The sequence below is a fragment of the Puntigrus tetrazona genome, chromosome 9 (genome assembly GCF_018831695.1).
Source record: "Puntigrus tetrazona isolate hp1 chromosome 9, ASM1883169v1, whole genome shotgun sequence".
NCBI lineage: Eukaryota > Metazoa > Chordata > Actinopteri > Cypriniformes > Cyprinidae > Puntigrus > Puntigrus tetrazona.
This window is the reverse complement of record NC_056707.1, coordinates 2,996,642-3,009,645: the sequence shown is the minus strand read 5'-3', so window position 1 is coordinate 3,009,645 and position 13,004 is coordinate 2,996,642. Positions and strand designations below refer to the sequence as shown.

General features: G+C 38.4%; 1 protein-coding gene across 1 annotated transcript in view; it reads right to left on the bottom strand.

Moving 5' to 3' along the window:
- tsc22d1 (TSC22 domain family, member 1) overlaps positions 1–13,004 on the bottom strand; it is a 38,203-nt gene that overhangs the window by 6,864 nt on the left and 18,335 nt on the right. The window lies entirely within an intron of this gene.

Here is a 13,004-nt window from a genome sequence, read left to right as displayed (position 1 = left end):
CAATGTTTAATAACTTATTATTTTAGACTATTTGAATAGAATTAATAAACTAAATATCATTATTAAGAACAATTTTTTTAATTTGTTTGCAAAGCCTTAAAGGAAATCATACATCTTGTGTGTTTAAACTCATATACCTGTTTTTATGCGTGAAAGCCATCTGTGTATTAAGTGACACGAGTGACCATTTAATCGGCAGCAAGTTTCGTAATCATGACAGCCCTCGTCTGAGAGCTGGCCAGCCTCAATATTTACATGCAAAATGGGCGAACATGATTTGAATAAGCGCTTGGAGAGTTTCGTAGAGTTGTGCCGATATGGAGAATGTTTAAACAGCTGTGCAGGAGCTGCAGATGAGGACGGCAGCGTACAGAAGCCCCGCCGTCAGCAGCTCCTGAGACTCACCAGTCACAAAATTTATAGAAAGGTTACGAGTTTCGAATAGTGCGCTTAGACGGCCACTAGGCAACCGGCCACCCTCAGCGTCTGTAACTTATCTGAGAGTCAGAGTGCAGATGCCATTCTCCACATAGCCTTCAACCTGAACCCGCTTTATAATTTTGCCAGATTTCAACACAATGCCTGGACTCGTCCACCAGCTTTGAACGTGTACCCTGCATACAGCTATGCAAGTCGGCATTATAAATTGACCAAATTGAACCCAAATTCGCACGACAAGAGACATCTCATAAACCTGTGGTACAGCTGGAAGATCGCATTGTGGGATTTCGACGTGAACAAATGAAGGCCACGTTGCCACTCTGCGTGAGAGAAAGTGCCATTTTGCCAATTGGGCTGACAGCAGCAGGTTGCACAACAGAGCTTCATCCTGTATTCTCCAGCTCCAACTCTGACAGTGCAGCACACACAGAATAGACTGGACAACCTCAGCAAGTTTCACTCCATAAGCAAGAAAAGAAGCATGTGCGCATTTACTGCGCAGTACAACTTAATACGGCAGCGCTTTTCTATGAAGAGACAGCCGTGCATTTAAAATTTCCACCATTCACCCCTAATGAAGTGATTTTTAGCAGCGATTACAGGCATAATGTGCCTTTTTTAAAATGGAAAATGCAACAGCAGTTGGTTTGCGAGCGGCGGTTTTATTTTCTGTACAGTGGTAGGTTCCTCCAGCGTTTAGGAAGCGCCAACGGCCGACAACCTCCTCGCGCATATACAGTTATGTAACTGTGCTAGTGGTTTGCACACAGAAGAAACAGGTATAAGTAATGTGGAGTGAAATCTGGAATTATCAGGATTAGCCCAAAAGCAAAACAGGCACAGAAAAGACCCGGGATGATTCACTGAAGTCGTTTCCACTACAGAAAGCACGAAGGCCTGCGGCTAGAATACTAGAAGCCTTCTTCACTCGCCGCGGTTATACGCACCAAATCTGCACCGGTCCGCCCTCTCCTTTTGTCTGGAAGCACTGTAGCCTTTATATAAAGTGACAGACGAGGCACTGTCGAGACGTTAGACTCTGGGAATTCACGCAGTCGTTTTATTTTGCATTGTGTGACACTTCTAGCACCTTTGCACGCAATATATTGTAGCATTAATGGATGGGCCGCTGGATAAGAGCACTTTTCTCAGGAGAAGCACACCGAAAGACTGCTGGAGACAAACAGCCATTGATGGTGCGGTTAAGCTTCAGTTCGTTTGGGGCTGATCGAGTGGAGACAATAGCTGGGATGTAGGCGAATTGAGGGGGATTTGAGAAGGGGGGTTGTTTACATTGTACACGATGTTCTTGATGCAGACGGCCAGTCAAGCACAAGCATTACTTCCACTCGAGCTCCTAATGCGATTTGTGGACTTTTTGGTATGTTTGCAGACACTGTCAAGATGTGGAAATAGTATGTCGGGCTGATACCATAAATAAACTTGCTATGTCAAAGTTGGCCTATTCTTGTCACTACACATTTACAGTTTCCCACTCCAATTATATTCTCAAAAAAAAATTTTTTTAAATATATATTGAGATATTTAGATAATTTAAAATATTAAATATAATATTGGTGTTTATTACTAAAACAGAATTTTATAAGCTCCTAGGGACGAAAAAAAAAAAAAAAAAAAAACAAACCAAAAAAAAAAAAATATATATATATATATATATATATATATATATATATATATATATATATATATATATATATTTATTTATATTTTATTTAGTTATTTTTAACAAAAACTTGTTTTACCATAAAACAAAAAAAAAATATATATATATATATATATATATATATATATATATATATATATATATATATATATATATATATATAGTTATTTATTTATATTTTATTTAGTTATTTTTTAACAAAAACTTGAAGTGTGTTTTGAGGCTACAGTTTTTTTGCTTCCACACAAAAACATTTCATCTAAACACCCAGAACAGCTCTGTCCTTTCATTCGTTTGAGCATTGTGAATGGATTTTCTTTGCTGTAAAACACTTGAGACGTCTCAAGGCATGCGGAGAAAGCACAGAGGCAGACGCCCGATCTTGTTTTAAACTGCAGTACGATCGCTGGGATAATCAGAGAAGGTTCTCGCATCATTTCAATCCATCCCACTTTGACGTAGAAGCCTAAAAAGGAAGAGTGTCTCCTCAGGACTGCACTCGGGAACATAACGTTTCTAATGCAATAGTATATGCAGTGTGTGAACAGCACGGGATCAAAAATCACACGGTTCTCAAGTGAAACCGGGTTCATGTTCACAGACTGGGCAGCAATTACCCTGATGCAACAAAAGAGATAACAGGCCTGCCCTCAGCTCGGGAATATTTTGGTTAAAACATGAATCATTCTAGATTCACGTGCAACTATGTACCAAACCAACAGAAAACAAGTTGGGTTTTTTTGAATGATCTCAATAGAGATAAACTGATTAATATAAATTTTGGCATTATTATTATTATTAGCAAAACTGAATTTTCAGCATCACATGATCCTTGGAATTTTGGTATTTTTATTTAAATTGGTATTTTAAATAAAAACCTGTTTGTCTTAACTGTGTCACACTATAAATGTACTCAGCTCCAGTTACAAAGTTGAATTACAGTTTTCAAAACCATTCAGCCGAACTCCGGGTCTGACGCGCTTTTAGCTAAAGCTTGGCATAGAACATTCAGTCTGATTAAACCATTAGCATGCAGCTCAAAAATGACCAAAGAGTTTTGATATTTTTCCTACTTAAAACGTGACTCTTCTGTAGTTACAATATGTACTAAAAATTATAAGTTGTGATTTTCTAGGCAGCTTTGGCTAGGAACTATACTTTCCATTGTAGCATAATAATCAAGGAACTTTGCTGCACTACTGTGAGTACGAGGATATTACGCAGCACCTGAAAATAGTCCTCAACATTTTGGCCTAGAAAAATCACTTTATATTTTCAATTGGTCTTAGTACACGATGCAACTACAGAAGAGTCAAGTTCTAAATAGGAAAAATTTTAAAACACTTTGGTCATTTTTGGGCGTGATGCTAATGGTCTAATCGGAATCAATGATCTATGCTAAGCTATGCTAAAAGTGCTCCTGGCCGGACCCGGAGATCAGCTGAATGAATCAGAAAATGGTAAAACTGGCCTATTTAACTCCAGGGGAGTTGGAAAATGAGCCTTTTTCGAAAATAGTGGAGTGTTCCTTCAATAAATCAATGCTGTTTATGTCAAAGTATTTAAAATAATACGTTTTGTTGACTCCAAACGTGATTGTGTGTATATACTTAAAACTGTTACTCTACTTTTAGTAGGCATTTTAGGATATATGCACCTTTTTAGAGAAAAAGGAAACAAATGTGTACCTTTTGAAAGGTTCCCGCCCTAGTGACAGCTTTTGTACCTTTTTCCCCTGAGTGTACAGACTTAATCATCAGCAACCCTGCTCTTTCAATACTGGTACCCGTGTCGGCCATTAAAAACAAAGTTTTGACCACAAATCCCAAATATCTCCATGTCAGACACCTAGGGAAATGCCTTATGTAAATGCGCGCACGCACACACAAACACACAACACTGGGGCCAATTACTTGCCCAATAATGTACCAAGTCTCTGCTGGCTTTTTCTTTCTAAACTACGCTGCCTGTTTTTCCAGATTCACTGAGCTGACTCCCCCGCCTGCTCCCTCTCTCCATCTGTCATGTCAGCCTGTGACGAGTGCTCCTCTCTCTCTGCTCTGCCCTAATTCTGAGAAGAATATATACGCTCGGCGCCAACCGGCAGAATCCAGTTTGCTTATGGAAAAGAGCCCACGATGAGAGCCGCGGAGTCGTCCGGGCAATGAGGTGGGACGCATTCCAAGCCCTCCCTCCGCGAAAACATCAGAAGCATCTCTGCAGTCGTGTGCTGGCCTGTGTAAGCAATCGCACCTGCAGCAGCGCTCGAGAGGCTCTAAACGCCTGGCAAAAACACAAGCGTGACTCACTCGCGTGGCGACACCGAGTAAGGGAGCAAACTGACTACGGTCACAGAAAACGCACGGAGCTAGTGCCTCGAGGCATGAAACGCTGCTTTCCGTCACAGTGACATTTCTAAATGATAGGTGGCGGTCATAATAATAATAATAGAGTAGAAGTGGTTTGAATATACTTTGCTGACTTTGGCAGGACTAAAAGTGCATCCTGATAGCAACACATTAAGCTGTCATGCTCGTGAAGTTGTGACGAACGACTCGCATGAAGACCTTCATATGCAAATGAGTTTCTGAAATTTTGCGGTTTTAATTTAATTAAAACTATGACCACAAGGCGAGAATTACCACGAAACATTATTCAAATACTATTTGTGTACCGTGAATGTACCATGTACAATTTTCTTTTATTATTATTTAAATTTTCCCCTTAATTATTAGCCTTAGAAAACATTGTTTTAAATTCAGATGGTTGTCTTATTTTGTGTAGATATACAGTAGTCAACATATGAAGTGAATCAAAACATTGCAAAGTTGTCCTAAAAACAAAACCTGTTCTTGCCTTAAGGCAACTTGTGAACTTTTTTGACTGCTGTACTTATTAGCGCTGTCAAACAAATCACAACTGAATGCGTGTATACTATGTATATTTACATAAAATGTATAAAATAAAATGATATAAAAAATGTATATTAATAAAAAAAACTTTGCATAATCGTCACTTAATAAAAAGGTACTCCAATTCCAAATAAAAACAGAAAAATCGCATAATACGCAATCTGAAAGTATTGCACAGCTGTTACACAGCATCACACCGCCCAGGCCTAGAGCTCATGAGGGTGATGCAAGTTTAAGAAGAGCTTGTGTCACTGCCTTCGCTTGTCATCCACTCTTCTTCTCAACTTCTATTTTCTTTCCATTTTCATCAATTAAAATGTGGCTTAAATGGAAAAAAACCCCCAAATCTCCAGACGTAATTTCGTATATCCCGCACGTAATTCAGTTATCAAAGATCTGCAGTGGAACGCAGCGCGTGAGTAGGAGCGAGGGCCCCATGTTCCCTCTGTCTCTGTGGAGACTACAGGCATCTCATCCGACAGCATTGCATCCCTCTCCCGGATCCATTTTTCTCCATTCAGCCGGAAAAGAACCTGAGGGAGCCTCAAGCCTCGCCTGTCCTCATTGTGCGTTACATAAGCACCGCTTCGTTTGTAGAGGGGACCCCCGTTCGCTCTAATCAGCGAGCGGGAACGCGGCTCGGCTCCCTCTGCCAGTCCTCCCCCTTTGTTTAGACAGGAAGGGGGAAAAAAAAAAAACGAACCGCAGGGCTGGCAGCACAGCAGACGTGTGCTGTGTGTGGCGGAGAGCGGCGCTGTCAGCGGAGAGGGGGAAAAAACAACCCAAGACAGAAGTGACCTGAATATCAGTCAGTAGGTCTGATCACGATTATATACACGAGATAACCTTGTTTCTCTTTAACACGTCTTTTAGCTGAAGATAAACCTATATGGACCGTTCACCCTAAAGTTCTGCCATCCATTACATGCACGCTCAACTCTTTCCAAACCCAAAACACTTCTAATGAAAGCAAGCAAGTCTGAGCTTCCTTTCATCATATTCGAGGAGCTCTATGTACGCACATTGCTCTTTGTTCGCATCTTTATGTGAACAACAGCTTGAATCACCAGAAAAGATACTCCACACCCAGTGAGCTGAAGACTTCAAGCAGCCATTGCATGCAAAGGATATGCAACAAAGCACTAAACATGAACGTAATTTACATAATATCACCGTGTCCCAAACGTTACGGTATTAGGGAGAGAGACTAGGCATGAAAGGTGCCGTCACTTCTACACGTTGAATACAAAATGCATAAAAACACCCTTTAATGGGTGAGCTTTAAATACGCATGAAGGGCTTGATTACAAATCTAAAATATATAAATTATTGTACATACATTGTACATGCCTTTTACTGACTCCAAACATTGTCGTGTTTCTATACTTTTATTTATTTGTTAGGTAAAAATCAGGTTCGCAAAATGAATTGTTACTGTAACGTACTGTAATACATTAGGCATTTTAGGATACCAATATGTACATTTTTAAAGAAAAAAAAGGAAAAAAGGTGTACCTTTCAAAGTTTCTGTATTTTTTTTTTCAGAAATATTTAAGAAATTGAAACATCCATGTGACATTATAAATTTCACAGTGTTATGAACAGTTGTGCCGCTTTTTATTTTTGTGGCAACCATTTTTTCCTCCAGGATTATTTTGTAAAAAAAAAAAAAAGTAGTTAAAAAGACCAGCATTACTTTAAAAAACAAAATTTGTTTTGTAACGTTGTAAACGTCTTTACAATTGGGTTTCATCAATTGAATGTACACTTTTTTTTTAACTATTTTTAACTATTCCCGTCTTTAAAAATACATAAATCTTACTAACTCCAAACTTTTGAACAGTAATATAATCCGTGATGATTCATAAAACTGACACTGAGAATTTTAAAGTTTTCCAGCAGCGTAGCCTTGAGTCCAGGACTAGCACATTTAAGACTGTCAGCTCTTTATGACAGTTTTTCAGGAATCACAGGAGTTTGCTGAACTGGCAGATTGGCTGTCATTCTCAGTATTTATGATGGAGAGAACATGTCTCGCCTTTGAAAGATGACAAGCGAGGCTCAGCCGAGCGACTCGGGTAATGCTTAACATTACTACTGGGAATTCGGTTTTATGCTAACGGTGCCAAGCAAACTGCGTTTGTTAATGAAGACGACCTATGACCTGAACGCAATGAACCAAAACACTGTTTGAGGGGAACGTTTTAAAGCGATTGTTTGTGACGACTGCGTGGTTTACTGCTCAAGCCGGCCTATATTTAACCCGTTCGCTCTTCTCTTCCTGCCACGCTCTATGATCATCTCATTAAACGTTCACTCACAGAAACCAATATCCCAGATTACTAGTCTACGTCAGATGCAAATCCGTGACGCCCACGTCTTGACTGGAATAAGACTTAATCTCTGGGCGCTGTCCGGGGCCTCGATCGCGTTTGACTGCGTGGGGATGTAAAAAAAAAGCTGCTGCATTGTCAAGATTTTTCCTCAGAATACGATAACATTTCATATCAAATGATGAAAAAAAGTTGCATGTAACAATGGTTTAATAGCACAGAATTTGGCACAGAGTGAAAAACAGGTAATACTGTTAAAAATAAACATTCTGGGTTGGCATCGTTTCGTAAAGAACCTTTCTATCAGAAGTGAGAGATATTGATATTTCTGAGATTTTATCGATAACTATAATGTTTGTATCTGAAGGGCTTCCGTAGACAGCTGACAGGTTTTGATATTCTTCATATTCTGTGTGCCGGTCACTTCATACTAACAGAAAACAATCTTTTCCAATAAACTAAGACTTTTACATTTTGTGTGCATTTTTACATTTAGCCACTGTGTCCATTATCTTTTGAGTGAGATTTAATTACAAATGCATTACAAATGAAATATTTGAAATGATTTGAAATCATTTAAATAATAAAAAGATCATTGAAATTTGAAACTAATCTGAAACTGTGAAATTTAAACTGTGAGCAGGTGACCGCGAGTCACTTAACAAATGAGTCATTGCGATTAAACTGAATAATTTAAAGGCTTGATTCATTCACAAATGCCCTAATTTGCTCAAAGAAACCGTTTTGTGGCCGTGTTTGGAATTATTTTTATTTCTTTTTAAAATGTTCTTCATTCAAATGTTCTTCACACTAAGAAACCAAGAAAAGTGTCACTGAAAGGTTCTTCTGGAAATGGCATCTCTCCGAAAACCCTCTTCTGAAAGCTTTATTTTTAAGAGCGTGGCTGGAGAGAGGGAGACAGCGATATGGAGGGGGAGTGGCAGAGCCTAGCCGGTTATAACCGGTCCTCTTGACTCAGAGGAGCTCGCGGTCCCTATAGTACAGTTACAAAAAGACAGCTGGGTTTTCCTGTTCAAATACATCTCTTGGTTTTCTATTCGTCTTTGTCGTTTGCACCAAGCTCTAGCGGATTCATTTCAGGACTGCGAGGTCTCAAAGGCCCAACAAAGGTCACACAAAAAGCAGTGCTTAGATGATGACAGCAACACTGAAGCTAAAAGCAACAAACAAAGGAACAAAGACGATAAAGGGCCGGGTGGCAGGACGGGATAATACGGCTTGACAGTAGAAATGTCTTGACGGCTAGAGTTTTGCTACATTGTTTACAGACGGATATATTTGTGTGACTATCAGTGGGCAGGATCGCTGAAGTAATGAGCGTGACAAAAAACTGTGTGACAGGGGGAAAAAAGGGCAAGAAAGATCTTTTGCAACATGATTGCAAAGCAGAGTTCGGTTATTGCCAAGTAATGTTGCAACGTGCGCTTTAATATGATAATGCGGTTGCATTTCTGAGTATTTCAGGGTGGCTCACCCACTTAGTTTTTATTTGTAGTTTTTTTTACGTAATTTAAAGTTTTTGCAACGATACAGTCATTATGGATAATCCTCACGCTTTTGTTTTTAAATCCATACCAATTCTAATAAGAAGAATTAAATGAACATTAAATGTGTAATATCTATTGTGTTTCTATTATTCTGTAGTTATTATTTTCATTATTCAAGACTGGAAACTTTCCATGGGAATAAACTGAAAATTTGCAGGAATTGGGAAATGAAATGTAATTGAGAAAACAAAATCTTACAGCATTTTCTCTGTAAAAAAAAAAACTAAAACTAGATTTAATGCAATTTCCTGCTCAATCACACACTGAGTGCACACCATGCACTGTGCTTTCCTACATAACATGCACAAACTATTTCTTAAATCCTGCTTACAAAATATCAAAATGTCCATCTTGGAAGGCCCAAGTATTCATGCAAATTACACAAATATTACAACAAAAAATGCTGCACAAATACACTGACTGAACAAACATTTAGGTCAGCTAATAATAATAATAATAAAAAAAAGCCTAAAAATGACACACAATGCCCTCTAGCCACCTAAGAGAGGGAATCCCCTCCATTTTTTCTGAATCCACACTGGAGCATGAACAAGACAACATTATGATTAAAAAATACAGAACAAAACGGTTATATTGTGCAGTGACGGTATTCATTTTTAAAATGTATATTAGTTGGCATGCATGTGAGCCTATGATCAAACAAAATGTTTTTATTTATGATTGTATAGGATACAGTCCAATAAAATCCTTGCAAGTTTCACATCGAGTATTTCCAAAATTCCCCAGATGAAGTTTCAATGGAAAGTTTCCCAACCCTTTACAACTCTAATTATTCATTTTCATAAATTGATACATTCCCAGCAACAATATTCACAAAACATACACCATTGCAGTTGTATAAAACCGCTCTATACCGTGAGGTAACATTTTATTCATGGCAACCCCTGTATATGAATGCATATCTAAAAGCTGCCAGTCTCCAAACTGAGTCAAAATCATTCACAGTATCTCACAGACGAACTCTGTAGCCTCAGACTGCAAGTAAAATAACATTACAAAAACGTGAAACAATGCAATACACGTGCATTTTGTGAGCGTAGACAGAGATGGATAGTTGCTTAGGGGCTACATAATATCCTGAAAATCCACTCGCTTAAGGGTTAGCCCAAACAACACACTTTTTACCCCTGCGACATGAAAAAACATGAAGAGCAGCGTGAAGTTTGCCCAGCACTTCTAGGAACTGCAGTCTAGTGAAGTGACTGTACTCAGAAGATGCCTTCCCTGAAGACAAAGCTAAATTGCTATGACTTCAAGGAATAAATCCAGGCAGGTACGCACTAGTAAAACACAGATCGAGATAAGGTGGCTGTAAAAGGAGGGCAGTGTAAAGTAGCTGGCGTTATTTTGGTCATAAAGGCGACCCTGCAGAAGTAACCTTTCATTCGGTAACTCGACTCTCAAAAACATCTACAGTATCTCTCTGCGTGAGCGAAAGTTGACGCACAGGATCTGAAGCGGCACTGTTAAAATGACCTTAGAGTCGCGCCGGGGCAGGTAAACGTCATCCTGTCAGCGAGGCAGCGCGATAATGGAAAGGATATTTCATTTCAATGGACTTCCCAGAAACGACAAGGCTTCTAAAACACGCGATGAAACAAAGAACGCCGTCTATGGCTACTAGAGACTTCATACAAAACCTTACGAAAAATAACGTACCGGTTTGGATTGTATAACCACACATGTTCTAGAAGATACCGTGCACCTTATTCAATCCCCCCCCAAACCCCCCCGTCAGAAAACGAATGAACCTGCCGGATAACCGTGAACAGCACTCCTACATCTCCCTGGCACGGCACAGCGTGAAGTTCTGCCACAGAGCAAGTCAAGACAATGAGGCGCGCTGGACAACATACAACATCAGCTGGGCTTTTTCCAAGCCATTCATCAATGTGACGTCAAACCAAACAAAAGTGAGACAACAAAAAGCTGTTTTCTTTTAAGCCTGTCTCACCTGACCTATCTATCCATCTATATATCTATACATACATACACACATCTCAATCTGACTCAATAGTCCCGCTAAGACCCGTGACTGCCGTAAGCTCGCTCATTTAAACTGCTTTACACAAGCTGCATGACTCTCTGCTAATGATGCTCTCATACGCAGCTGTCTGCTGAACGTTCATAAATTAAGTTTTCTAAACCAACATGATGATATGATTAAGTCGGACTCGCACAGAAGTATTTCAGGTTGCTTACAAAGACTGTGCACCGTCTAATTCATTCAGCCAGTGCAGCGTGGACACTTTACCCATGACCTCACACAGGCTTGTGCACGGCTCAGCTGGTTTAGATGGTCACATTTGCCCTCTAGTGTTCGTTTGTGGCGAAATCATAATACCGCCAAATAATATTTTGGACCTGTATACCATTAGAATGGTTTATATAGTTATATGAGAGTACGCAAACAATTAAAATACTTTGGTTAAAATATACACATTTAAATGTGTGTGAATTAGTGCTTTCAAATGGTTAATAGTTTGTTTACATAATGTGTGTATACTGTGTATATTATGCATATTTATCTTTATGTATGGCATGCATGAACACATTTAAGAAAAAAATTTATTATATAAGAATATAAATATAAAAATGTGTAAATATTTTAAAAACATGCATTTGCACAAATATATACACTACACAGACATAATGTAAACAAACATATTTTGAATGATTAATCAGTTAATTTGAACCAACTAGGACTTGTCACTTACATAATTTGATTATCCATTTTCTTCATTTAAGTCTGTGTAAAAAGTGCAAAATATGTAAAATATATATATATATATATATATATATATATATATATATATATATATATATATATATATATATATATATATATATAAGGTAGCTTAGAATAATGTGAACTTGGAAACTTGGCTGTATAAAATGTATAATTTAGGCTTTCTAGCTCCATTTGCCTTTAATACAGCTTTCATCCTTCTCAGAATAGACCTTCACACAACCCAATAGTGTTTTAGCCTAGTAGTAAATAAACCAGGGCCTGCATTCACACAACACTTTCACCTAAATAGCACTCAGATTTCTCCATTAAAACCTATTCACAAAGCTGCTGAGACTAAAGTTCACTAAGAAACAGAAGTCCTAAGCTAAAAATAATACATTTCATTTATTTATTAAACAATCTGGGCTTCTCAAACAATTAGCAGATATGCATATAAACCGCATTTTAATTAATAGAGCAGAATAATCCCATGGCTGACCGTAAGACATGTAAAAGAAAACCAAAATCAAAAGAAAAATCCGGATATGGGATAGCCTCAAAAAAACAAACAAATAAGATGCAAATAAATGCAGTGTGTTTAGGTTTTTAATTAAAATGATTAGTTTAAAGCAGCAGTACTGAAAAGAAAAGAAATCAAATCAGTGATATATATTGAAAATTGCTTTTCTCACCCCTCTAAACCAACCTCCCTGATCAGACCCGTTAGTGGCGACTGCGAGGCCTGGGTGCGTCTGATAGGCCACTTATAAATTTATAAACATCCGGGATGAGCGAGCATCATGGTTGCAGAAAACCCAAGAGCACTGGCGTTTACAGCAAGAGAATTACATGGATATGGTACGAAATAGTTAAAACATTTGAATAGTTTAGGTATTTTTTCCATTAAAATTAATGTTAGTGAGTGGGATGTCTTATAGATCCACTTGCCACTTTGTTAAATGGGTAAACGATGAAAGTAATGGCCAATCATCCAGTGGCCAGAGACAACTGTGAAACCCTGGATAAAGTGATAATCTAATACTGAGATAAAGAATACACAACCACAAACATTATGAAAATTGGACAGTTTTATCATTTCCTTTAGCTGCAAAAACACCTGCTGAATTATCTATCATTAGAAACTACAAACAGATCTTATAAAAAGTCACGGGAAAGAAAGTCACATCATAAAGGCAAGAGACCTGGGCCGGGGGCCCGATTTCTGTGTGGATCATTTCACAGCATCACCAAAACCTCCAGAACAGCTTGTTTTGTCATTCAACACTCTGCCAAGATAATCAGCATAAAAATTAA